Genomic DNA, 13,736 nt, shown 5'->3' on the forward strand with positions numbered 1-13,736 from the left:
GTCTACCTCACCAAATTCCACCGAGTGGTGACAAATGCCGGGTTTGTCTCACAGAGTCGCAGGGCACATGACAGACATGCTGAGACATGTTAATTACTACAGTGGGGAGCTGAGGAACTAGGCATATATACCTAGAAGCTGCTCAGGAAGGTGTGGCCTTCGGAGCCGCAAGAGAGGTAGTAGTGGAATCTTCCAGACTTTACTTCCTATAGGGCCACTCAGAACCTGTCAGTCTGTACAACTTCTCCAACCAGTAACAGAGTCTTCTGTCTGAGAGGAATCTGAGTTATTTTCATTCCAAATTAATGAGTGCATGACTTGTGATGCACTTTGTAGATAGAAAACATTAATTTAACTTCAGTTTTATATGAATTTATTTGGGGGCAGGTAGTAAAGTTTGCTGCAGAGTTCCTCCTGGAACATGGACACCAAAAATAAACCTATTCGTCTAGTGAAAGCCACAGAAACAGCAGATAGGAGCATGTGCCCTGCTTTTCTGTCTATCCTAAGGTCCTAAGACATGTCTGGTCCCTCATCCTTCTGTCCTCACTGAAGCCGGTCCTGCCACAAGAATCCTGTTGCCTCTCCCACTGTTTCTCATTTCTTCCGCTAGTGACAATAGCCTCTCTTTGTATCAAATGCATACAGCATATTCATGGTCAGAGCTTTAGGTTTTATTGGTGAGAAGGATTTTGCCTTACTTTAAACCTTACTCAGTTAGGAGCACCGTGCTGTCTGCTGGAAAAAGTGTCTGGTGGAAGCACAGCACCAACTGCCACCCAATACCTTGTTGGAGTTGAAAAGGAGACTTTCTTGGGAAAAGGCAGTTGTGCTTTGAAATTAATTTTTGCTAGTTTTGCATTCTAGGAGGGCTGATGCTATTATCCAAGAGAGAGAGAGATCATGGACAGGTGACACCTAAATTAACATTTTGTAAGAGTCCATACTGACAAAATGTCCTCTTGACAGTTTTGTAAGCACCGATTCTATTTATTTAGGACTACTGAAGTTAGCTCACAGACACTTTCATTAGTTAACCAGTGTCAAAGAGACTCATTCCATAGGAAGATTCCTGAGGATCCTGGTAAAGAATAGGATATATATACAATATCTTTTCATGAAAATCTGCTCTTCTGGGATCCTTCTCAATGGCAGTGACATGATACCTAGAGCGAATGGAAGCTAGCATCCTTTGAAACACAGAGTTGAGAATCCAAATGATTATTGTTCCTACATATTATTTATTTTAAACTTAATTATGTCACTACTGGTAGATCTGCCAGTTCATTGGAGAGATTCATCAAAAACAATCCTACTAAAAGCATGTTATCAGTGCATAACCCTATAAGCAACTTCAAAGGAACCTCATCGCCCACTAGAGTGTGCACAATAGAACATGCATTATCGTACAAGATAATATACATTTGTATACTTCTGTATACTTATGTGTGTATAGGCCTCTGCACAATGGTGCATGTGTGGAGGTCAGAGGACATTTTATAAAGTTGAATTTGATTCTGCCTTTCTATCAAATGAACTCTGGGGTCACACTTAGGTCATAGTGCTAGGTGGCAAGTACCTTTACTTGCTTTGCTGGTCCCAATATTTGCACTGGTCTTAAAGCATGCGCCACCCTGCCTGGCCCAATATTGACTCTTTATCACATGTATTGTGTATATCAAATTTAGTCCTACATATGAAATTTTCCAAAGCTGGGTTTCAAAATTAGTAACGATCTCACCTAAAAGTTAAAAGCTGTTGAGGTGATTGGTCATTAGGTGAGGGGAATAAGATGAAAGAGGGAGAGAGAATGGGAATGGAAAGTTAGAAGTGAGCAGATATGCAGATATAAGTGAGTACATGCCATTTGAGTCTTTCTGCTTCTGGGTTAACTCACTCATTATGATCATTTCTAGCTCAATCCATTTATCCACAAATTTCGGGAATTCCTTGTTTTTAATAGCTGAATAGTGTTCCATAGTGTATATGTACCAGTTTCTTTATCCATTCTTCTATTGAGGGACACTTAGGCTGTTTCCATGTTCTGGCTATTATGAGTAAGGCTGCTATGAACCAAGGGGCATGTCCCACGAAAGCCTTCACTTACCAGGAAACTGAGACAGAGGGGAGGACATTCTAGTGGGACTCTAGATGAGAGAAGCATGGGAGAATGGCAAAGTAGAAGGATCCAGAGGGTCCTAGAAGCCTACAAGTAGAACACTATGATAGGCAGATTTGGGCCCAGGGGTCCTGCTCAAACTAAGGCACCAGCCAAGGACAATACAGGCGGTAAACCTTAAACCCCTACCCAGATCTAGACAATGGACAGAACACTCTCCACAGTAGAGTGGAGAGTGGGATATTACTTTCTCACAAACTCCGGTGCCTCACCTTTGACCATGTCCCCTGGAGGGGGAGACCTGGTGGCACTCAGAGGAAGGACAGAAGGTTACCAAGAAGAGACTTGATACCCTATGAACATATACAGGGAATCCCCCTCAGGAACAGTCATAGGGGAGGGGAATAAGGGGAAAATGGGAGGGAGGGAAGAATGGGAGGATACAAGGGATGGGATAACCATTGAGATGTAACAAGAATAAATTAATAAAGTATTAAAAAAAAGTGAGCAGATAACAATAGGGATGTCATCGGAATAAATTATAATACAAAAAGGAAAGAAAAGAAAACAACACATTCTATGTTGTGGTTTTGGTTTGCCATTACTGCTCTAACAAATCATTGTAAGCACAGCAGCTTAAAGTGATGCAAGGCTAACACGGAAACTTAATGTATCTATGGATCAGAAGTCTGGGCTGGTTCAGCCGCATCCCCTGTGTTTCAGGGTGTCTAAATTCTATTGTTGGCTCACTGGTTCCTTATTAGCCTGCTTCAGAAGAATGCACAGTTTCTTGCAGCTGAAGAACTGGAGTCTCTCTTTAGTCCTTGGCTGCCAGATAATCCTTCCGGGGAGTGGTTCTCCAGTACTTCACAGAGGACCTTACTGCCCACTGTCAGCATCAGCAGGTCAAATCCTTCTTATGATTACATTATTACTAAGTCTTTCTTTGGTAAGTCTTTCTTTTACTCCAAGCCAGAAAAAAAAAGCATCAACTGTAAAGGTTCATGTGATTATATTGTATCTACTAGGACAATTTACATTAATAAATATTAATGTCTGTACTATTAACTGTATTTGCCATACTTTTAAAAGATGTCAGTCTTAATTGTGTTTCTGTGAATGGGTAAGTGAATATGTTTGTGCAGGTTCTGACATAGGCCAGGTAAAAGAGCCACATTTCCAACAGATGAATAGTGAGCCACCCCACATTAGCAAGTATTTGGGATTGTGGATGGGAGGTAGCTCGATAGAAATTATTAGAAACAGATGGCATGGGATTTTGGCAGGGAGATATAGATGGCACTTTAAGGTGAATCAAGGCTATTTTAAAATATAACAGGTGTCTGTGTTATATTGATAGATGTCAGGTTAGAAAATACTGCTATAATGTTTATAGGGCTAATAATAAATATTTCTTGAGGTCTACCTTTAAATTAATCACAACATCAGGGACTATATGCCCTGATGCTCTGGCACCACTAGATCTCACGAAGCAACTTCGTTCCCCTTTTGCTTTGGTGAAGAGCAAAATCAAAAAAAGGAAGCACCTTGCATGTGAGTGGGTCTGTGCTCTGGGGTGAGGAAAGAGTGAGAGCACTTTGACAATGAGAAGCACCAACATTACCTGTGCTCTTCCCACATCACCGATGTGAAAAGCACTTCAAGAGCATCACCACTGTCATTGGTTTTTTTTTTATATATATATAGCAGGAAATCACTGCCAAAGTGGCTGAGCTCAATTCAAATCCTTACTCCATGCCTCTGTGTCCTGTTAATATCAGCAAGTCTACTTTAAGTAGGGAACACTGACATACGTCATTACACAGAGCTATTACTGTCCTCTCTCTCTCTCTCTCTCTCTCTCTCTCTCTCTCTCTCTCTCTCTCTCTCTCTCTTTTCACAAAGAAGGAAGTCACACCCTTTTGGTCTGAACAGTGCTCCTTTTCACAAAAGACAAAAGCTATCATTCCGAGAAGCCACTCTTGGAGAAAAGGCTTTGGAGGAGAGGAATAATTTTAAGTATGATAGACAAGCCACTTGTCACGGCCATAAGAATACAAGATACCCAGCATCAGATGATTGGAAATAGGATCTCACAAATGATAGGGAAGTAACTGACATTTTATGCTGATTTACTGTTACATGATCCACTTGTCAATTTATTTGGACTTATATGTGTGTGGTGTGGTTTAATGTGTGTATTCACATCTTTGTAGGTTCATGTTCATGCACATTTGTGTGGAGGGTCAAAGTAGATGTCAGATGTCTTCCTCATTTACTCTGTGCTTTGGTTATTAGGGCGGTCTCTAGCTGAACTATCTGGACCAGTTGGCCACTTTTCCATGCAGATCCCCTGCCTCTGCCTCTTGAGTGGCAGAATTACAAATGTCTACACATCTGTCAGGCATTTATGTAGATAATGGGACCCTGAATTCTGGTCCTCATGTTTGATAGACAAGTTCTTGATCAACTAAGCCATCTCCCTAAATCCCTCCTGAGAAAAAAACATTACTCAAAATTCAACTCCTTCTTTAAATGCCTTGCCACAAAGAGGAGATGGTTTTCTAACTACATGGTTCAGATTGGAGATCGTGATTTCTTTTTTGTTTTTTTTGTTTGTTTGTTTGTTTTGGTTTTTTTGGGTTTTTTTTTCTTTTTTTACTAATTTATTCTTATTACATCTCAATGGTTATCCCATCCCTTGTATCCTCCCATTCTTCCCTCCCTCCCATTTTCCCCTTATTCCCCTCCCCTATGACTGTTCCTGAGGGGGATTACCTCCCTATGTATATGCTCATAGGGTATCAAGTCTCTTCTTGGTAACCTGCTGTCCTTCCTCTGAGTGCCAGCAGGTCTACCCCTCCAGGGGACATGGTCGTGATTTCTTGACTAGAGTTTAGTAGTATCATCGTAGACAGCAAAAACCCACAGGCATACATATGTCACTGAAATTAAGATCAGATAGCAAAACTGAAGATGATGCTTGGGGTTTGTCAACACACAATACAGATAACCCAAAGCCAAAGATAGACACAAATCCTCACTGGCCTTTAAACTCTACCGTCTTAGAATCCTTCTGTCACGGTGACACTGTCCAGAAGATCATTCCTGTTGAGTCAGAGCATTAAAGCTCATATTGGGGATCAAGAAAATTCATTGCTATATAAGGTAAAATTTATGGTAAGGATTTTTTTCTTTGAAACAGGGTTTGTCTGTGTAGCTTTGGCCATCCTGTATTCACTTTGTAGACCAGGATGGCCTCAAACTCACAGAGATCCACCTGCCTCTGCCTCCCGAGGGCTGGGATTGCAGGTGTGTGCCATGGTGCCTGGGTGATTATAAGTTTTTAATTTCTCCATATTATACATACCTCTTATTGTGTCTTGGCTGTTTTAGAAAAGAAATATTTATATAATTACTTCTTTTAGATTGATTATTCTCATTTGAATACCGATAAAAATTCCATGGACATGATTTAAGCCAATTGTTTCCAGGTTTACTTCTTGGTATTTTGAGTTACAAGTCTGGAATAATCCCACAAAGATGTGAGCCAATTAAATATCTATTTACTACATAACTAATATGAGAAAAGACAAAAAACTTGAGGCTCTATTACTACTTGACTAAAGATTAAAAGCACCTCCAAAATAGAAATGTTAAACTGTAGGGAGGAGAGGAATCCTGGGGTGAGTGAAGGAGTGTCTGCCATGGCCCCCAAGGACCCATGAGAAAATGCACAGCCTTCCCTGCTGGTCCGAACATGGCTGTTGATAGTGTGTGCTGAAAATATCTACCACAGCTTTCACTGTCTAGATATTTATAGCCCTAGAACTGTTCACCTACAGAAACTGCAGAACCCTATCTCCTTCTTCCAGTCATATAGGAATGCCATAAATCCTTTCTCCTTGTTTATTGGTTTGTAATATCTCTGTCTCCTTGTTCAGCTGTAGGCGGTAACCCCGCTGCTCTGTCCAACTCTCTATAATAAGCACACTAAGGTTCCAAAGCACTGTGGTTTCTCCAGTTGACAGCCTAGACATCCAATCCTAGCTTTTCTGTGTATTTGTCTGTCTGTCTGTCTGTCTGTTTGTCTGTCTGTTTTTCTTCATTCCCTTAAGAAGCCTGTTAGGTCCAAGTCCCTGGAGCTGTGCAGCATGTAGCATTAAATACCAACACACCCGAGCACTGATAATTCATAGACTAAAATTACCTCACTGTTTCTCAGTGCCTCATGTATCTCCTTTCACAAGAAGAACATAGTGACAGATAGAAGAATGCTTGCTCTCCTTATAGTTATTTGGGGGTATTTTGGGTTATAGTCTGTCACCATCTCTTTGACATTTTCTTTCTCTTGTGCTGGAGACTGAACCTGGGGCCTTAATGATGCTCAGCAAATGCTCTGTCACTGAACTACTTCCCTACCTCTCCAGCCTAATTTCTCAAGGCCATGCAAGCACAGCGGCTCCTTAGAGATAGATGGAGGTGTATTGGGCTCCCGATCTGATGCCTATGCATAGAAGACACAGAGGCTAGACCGCAGTGAAGACAATCATGATACCGAAGGTTACTATTATCTTTGGCACTCTCTGGGTTAGCAGAACCTGCCTCATGGGAGTGCCACAGCGATAGTCACAGCAGTGCAACAGCAAATATGCAGTTCATCTTTACTGTTATTTTATCTTCATTTTCATTGATGTGCTTGACTAAATTAGTGCTTGTTCTTGTTTTTTTTTTTTAACTCCAAGAATTTTTTTGAAAGCAGAGAACATTTATCAGTCATCAACACTTAGCATGATGTATAATAGCTAAGTTTGGAATAAGTATGGGATAAAGGATTTTTAAAAACCTCAAAGGGTGGGGAGAGAGCTAGAAAGAGAGAAAGAAATAAGAGTCAGACAGACAGAGAGAGACTAGTACGGTATGAAACGATTCCACTTTCAACCTCTTGTCTTCATCAGTATAAGCCTGCCCCTGGGGGAAAATCAGCAAAACTAAGATATTTTTTTAACCATTAAAATGTTTTTCTACACATGTATATTTATTGTTTTAAATCATTCTTTTATTTCTTCTTTAGACATTCCCCCAAAGAGTTGATGTGAAAGACCTGGGAATAGAATGCTTTTTGAAGTCTAATATATGTTCTCTTTGAAAGAACTGCTTCTGGTGTCTAAGAATAATTAACGACACACTTTAATTTATGAACGTCTCTGCTCAAAGGTCCTCATCTGTGGGAGGGGAAGCGAGAGAAAGAAAGGCTGGGAGTCTAATGGAAAACTTTCATGTCCTTGCGCTCAGTTCTCGTGTAGCATTCCAGAGTGGGTACCGAAGAGCCCGAGGAAGCACTGTGGAGCTCTGCTTTACATACATGCATTATAAGTTGGTAACCTCCATATTTTAAGTCCTAGACAACCCTTTCTCCCCTCCAGTGAGTATGATTTAAGAATAACAATGCGACATGAACGCTGAGATGAGAGGATAAGTGAATAACGAAGCAGGACTGTGGTGAATACTTAAAAGGAGGGGGAGGAGGAGGGTAGAGACACTGACTCGTGGGGGAGCAGATGCATTCATCTTTTCTTTGTCTTCGTCATGCACTGCACCTCTCACCCGGGAAAGCAGATGTCTTGAGTCTCAAAGGAAATAAAGGTGGCAATTAAATGCCGACAAGAAAAATAATAAAAATAAGAAGAAGGAAAAGAACAAGAGAAGGGAAGACCGCCTCCATTCCCAACTTTAGGCAGCTATCGTGACGATATCCAAGTCTGTCAATAGGATAAAGGCCAGAGCAGTCTGTTTTAAAGACCTGAGCAGAGGGGAGTTTTGATGCATCCAGAAAGTGGCTCTGTTTCTTTCCCAGGGCACTTTCACATGTTCTAGCTTTCCCTATCCACCCATCCCCTCTGAGTAAGCTTCTGCTTTTCAGTGACCTTGCATGTCCCCCACCACAGTGCCACAGGCCACTCCTGCACAACATATAAGCCACAGCCCTTCTCTCTACTGTCACCTGCCTCCATTGAGTGCCCATAGACTGCAACTGTTCTTGGGTGCCGTGCCACCCAGGCCTCTATAAATCTCCAATATTCAGGGCTCTAGTCTTTCTCAGGTCCTGTATAGAGAGCCACATCACAGCCAGTGGTGATTTCCCTATTCTTCTTTTACCCCTCAGAGCCTCACAAAGAACTGAGCACCTATTTTGAAGAGCCTGAGGTAGTGTTTGGTCATGTATGGCTCATCAGTGAGAAATGACCTCAACAATAACATCAAATCAGATCAAATGCACGAAAAAGAGAGACATAGCAGGGAGTTGGAAGTGACTCTTTCTGGAGATTTAAAAAATAACAAAGGCTGCCGGGCATGATGGCATATGCCTTTAATTCCAGCACTCGGGAGGTAGAAGCAGGTGGATCGCTGTGAGTTCGAGGCCAGCCTGGTCTACAAGGTGAGTCTAGGACAGCCAAGGCTACACAGAGAGGCCCTGTCTCAAAAAACCATATATATATATATAATTTAAAAATAGCAAGCTCTCCAGTCATCCCATTGTGAAGGCCTGGAGTGACAAAGGCTTTAATTGAAGTAGTTGAAGATGAGTGGAGCCGAGGTTTCTGTTTTGCAGGAAATTCAGAAGGACGTTGTGGAGTCTGTCTTTAAATTGCATTTTTTTCTTGTCTCTTAACAGAGAGGAGCATTCTCCACATCTGTCTCTGTCAGTCTCTAGTTTCCAATGGGGAAAGGACAATGCGGCCACCTAGGGGAGTGTCACAACTCTGATGATTTCTGTTTGCCATGGTGTCTAAGCCTGTCATTCTTTCCTTGATCGCTGCCTAATTATCTTCATTATGCTAGATCTTCATATTATTCTCATTTCATAAATGAGGAAACTGAGGTTCAGAAAGATTAAGTGACTCACCTACTTAAGAAGTCCTCTTAAGCTATTAATGTGATTAAATCCCTGTTCCTACAATAGGCCACTCTAAAGGATCTTGCACCAGATTAGTCTGGCAGATATATAAGGGGAAAATCATTGTATGAAAAAGTAACTCGGCATGACAGTCCCAGATGTTGTCTGTGTCCTAGAAACATAATGTTCTCTCTCTTGGAGTGGTTCAAATGAGTGAAGTCACCACCGACCTTTGGGTGATTTCTACGACACTCTCTTCTACTTCTTTCACCTAAAATAATTAGCTTTCTGTCTAAGCTATAATGAATTGGTAGACTCTGAATGTGAGGTCACCAGGAAGAAGGGCTAATTAGACAGTAGAAAAGCTAGAGCTGAGGTTTTAAAGTTTTCACATTTGACCATAAAGCAATGAACAATGTTTCTGTTGTTCAGATTTCTAGTTGGTCTCCTACTGAAGAATGAACAAGTCTGATCTGTGTGGCAAGCCAGGTAATAGGCTAATAATTACCACATGGTGGAATGTTGGTATCAAATGTATAGGTGTAAATCAACCTGAGTACCAGAGATACTTAGTCACTAAAAAGCAAGGTCACAGAAGAAAAAAGAAAGCCTTGATATAAAAAAGTAGGGCCGAACAGCAATAGACTGGTTGATCAGTGGAATCTAATCAAAGACCCAGAAATAAATCCACATATATATGGTCACTTGATTTTTGACAAAGAAGCCAAATCTATTCAATGGAAAAAGGATAGCATCTTCAACAAATGGTGCTGGTCTAACTGGATATCGACATGTAAAAAAATGTAATTGGACCCATATTTGTCACCATGCACAAAACTCAAGTCCAAGTGGATCAAAGACCTCAACATAAAACCAGAGACACTGAACTGGTTAGAAGAAAAAGTGGGGAAGAGCCTGGAACACATTGGCACAGGAGACAACTTCCTCAACAGAACACCAATAGCCCAGGCCTTAAGGTCAACATTTAATAAATGGGAACTCATGAGGCTGAGAAGCTTCTGTAAGGCAGGAGACACTGTCAACAGAAAAAAGCAACAGCCTACAGACTGGGAAAAGATATTCACCAACCCTATATATGACAAAGGTCTAATATCCAAAATATATAAAGAACTCAAGAAATTAAACATCACCAAACCAAATAACCCAATTGAGAAATGGGGCTTGGAACTAAACAGAGAATTCTCAACAGAGGAATATCAAATGGCTGAGAAACACTTAAAGAAATGCTCAACTTCCTTAGTTATCAGGGAAATGCAAATCAAAACAACTCTGAGATTCCATCTTACACCCATCAGAATGGCAAAGATCAAAAATTCAAGTGACACCACATGCTAGAGGGGATGTGGAGAGACAGGAACACTCCTTCATTGCTGGTGGAAATGAAAACTTGTACAATCACTTTGGAAATCTATCTGGTGCTATCTCAGAAAACTGGGAATAAGGCTTCCTCAAGACCCAGCTATTCCACTCCTTGGAATATACCCAGAAGATGCTCCAGCACACAACAAGAAAATTTGCTCAACCATGTTCATAGCAGCCTTATTCATAATAGCTAGAACATGGAAACAGCCTAAGTGTCCCTCAGTAGAAGAATGGATAAAGAAACTGTTGTACATTTACACTATAGAATACTACTCAGCTATTAGAAAGAAGGAATTTCCAAAATTTGTGGACAAATGGATGGAACTAGAAATGATCATAATGAGTGAGTTAACCCAGAAGCAGAAAGTGTCACACGGTATATACTCACTTATAACTGGACACTAGCCCAAGGGATATGTCCCATGAAAATCTTCACTTATCAGGAAAGTGGAACAGAGGGGAAGACTTCCTATTGGGACTCTAGCTGAGAGAAGCAAGGGAGAATGGGGAAATAGAAGGCTCCAGAGTGTCCTGGAAACCTACAAGTAGAACATTATGATGGGCAGATCTGGGCCCAGGAGTCTTGCTCAACCTAAGGTACCAGCCAAGGACAATTCATGCAGTAAACTTTGAACCATTACCCAGATCTAGCCAATGGACAGGACATTCTCCACAGTTGAGTGGAGAATGGGTACTGACTTTCACACAAACTCTGTTGCCCCATATTTGACCATGTCCCCTGGATGGGGAGGCTCAGCGGCACTTAGAGAAAGGATAGCAAGCTACCAAGAAGAGACTTGATACCCTATGAGCATACACAGGGGGAGGAGGTCCCCCTCAGTCACAGTCATAGGGGATGGGAGTAAGAGGAAAATGGGAGGGAGGGAGGAATGGGAAGATACAAGGATGGGATAATTGAGATGTAATATGAATAAAGTAATAAAATATATTATAAAAAAAAGCAGGGCCCAGAGTTAGTCATCAGGACCCACACATTCCAATATGCATCAATTGTTATAGAAAAAACATAAAGGCAGTTTCAAGGTACTTTAGGACTCCAGAACACATTTACTAATATAATTGAATGAAAAGCATATCCCAGGCAGTGTTTTAAACATTGTGCATATACAATACAATTGAATCATTTCATATAATTCCAAAGGCAGCATTATAGTCCCTAACTATAAGAGGCAGTAGGCTGGTGCTTTGAAAGCTTGGTTTGAGTGTGCACTTTAGTGAAATGGAAATTTATAAACAAAATCATCTCTCAGATTGTCCCCAGATAGAGTGTATGTGTCAGTACAATAAAAAACTTCACAAAAATCCTGGTCCCTGGTAGGCTCCAAATGAATGCTCACCCTTAGGTGCCACAAACAAATTAGAACTCATAAAAGGAAAATGGTATTTGAGATGCCAAAGACATTTGCTCAAGGTTATACAACCATTCATCAGCTTGAAATAATCTCTGATCCTGAATACTGATCCCTTAACCACAGGACCACGGAACCACAGTCAGGCATACTCACATGGCCAAGTAGCCAAGGTGCTCAGGTGGTGAGAAGCAATGGTTTTAGCTTGAATACCTTAGACCTAGACCATCACCCAGAAACAGCTAATTTAGCTTTGAGCATCAGCACTTTTAGGCTCTAATATGTTTCAAGATAAAGCTCCTAACGCCAGTGTGCTTAGAGGGAGCCTAGACTCTGGGCCTGGTATGGCAGACCTACTAGGAGAAGTGTGGTAGAATTTAGATCTAAGGGTATATAGCATTAACAACATACAGAATGAAGGCTCTGGATTTCACTTTGTAGACAACAGTGTGAAATATTTTGAAGAGCTCATGAGATAATTGTATGTTTTTAAATCAAATGGTTCAGTGAGATATAGTGACACAAGCACCTGGAAGCCTGGGGCAAAACAGAATAAGATCTTGCATGAAAATGATTGTTTTTGATCAAACTATTCAAATTAGCCTTTGTTCTAACTGTGATGAGGCCTCTCAGTAGCCTCTACTGAACGAACAGTTTCTGACTTTCTGTGATTCACATTTGTCCATATAGTTTTGTACCCAACTTTGTAAATATGAGCAATTTTCTTTGACCGCTGTTTATGGGTGTCTTTATCACAGCATCCTGCTAGACCTGCCAGAAACATCCCTGTCCTTAGCTGTAGGAGAACCAAGTTGTTATGCAAAAAGAGGCAGATCCTTCACTTCATCTGGAATGGGGAGCTGGACAAAGATATGAGTGGATGCAAAGAAGCACCTACTTCCAATAAGGCATTTAAATATGGCCCCCATCCCCCACCGCCAAAAATGGAAAAGTTTGCTCTTCGCATGGTACCCATCAGCTTTGTCAACAACACAAGGAAGACAGGCAGCAGGCAGAGACAAGTTCATGCTGTGACTGTTCTGACATCACCTACTTGATAAAATCTTGAACTCTAAAGTCAAATGATGGAAATCCAAACCCCGTTCTTACCCATTGTACCTGAATATGAAGGAACAAGTTACTTAAAACTTGGGACCCTGGTAATAACACGCAGCTCAGAGAATTCTTAACAGGATTGAATCATATCATATGCGTGGAATAGAAGCAAACAGGAAGAAAGTAAATATTTGATAAGTTTATGTTTAACTTTTTGAATTAAAAGAATTAAAAGACTGTTCTGGTGTTAGCACCCACCCTTCTCCTGCCAGTGATGCAGTACAAAATTTGAGATGGAAGAAAAAGTAACAAATTCATTTAAAAAAAAATGAAAAAATTTCCATCTCTTGGAACTTAGATTCAATATAACAGATACATATTAACGCCTTCAATATTATATTCTTATATCACGTTGGATAGAAGTTAATTGCTCCACACAAAGGGGTTTTCTTTGAAAGAAAAAACTTGACAGAACATCATGATATCAGGTGAGCATGTTGTGAGAAACGGCATTTAACTTTAAGCAAGCTTTTGCATTCCACTGATGCCAATTTGAATGCCTCACAATGGGTCTTCTTGGCAGTCTAATTATTATTCTGATTCTCTCAATGCTTTTTGTATAGCATTATCTTCTAATGATTTCTAAGATTTTTCATTTGGAATTGTATCACTTCATTAATCTTGATTACTTATAATTAATCAAAAATGTCTTTTCCTTACATCCAAGTTCTCAGAAATGCTTTCTGTATATGTCTTACGAATTCTTAACTAAACCTGTGAGATCTAGAGACAGAGTAACTTCTTCAATAAAAAAAAAATGGCACAGCCTATCAGATAAAATCTTGAACTCTAAAGTCAGATAATTCAAATTCAAGTCTTGTTTTTATCCATTCTACCTGGATATGAGGGA

This window comes from Acomys minous (genome assembly GCF_964271855.1).
Source record: "Acomys minous genome assembly, chromosome: 11".
Taxonomy (NCBI): Eukaryota; Metazoa; Chordata; class Mammalia; order Rodentia; family Muridae; genus Acomys; species Acomys minous.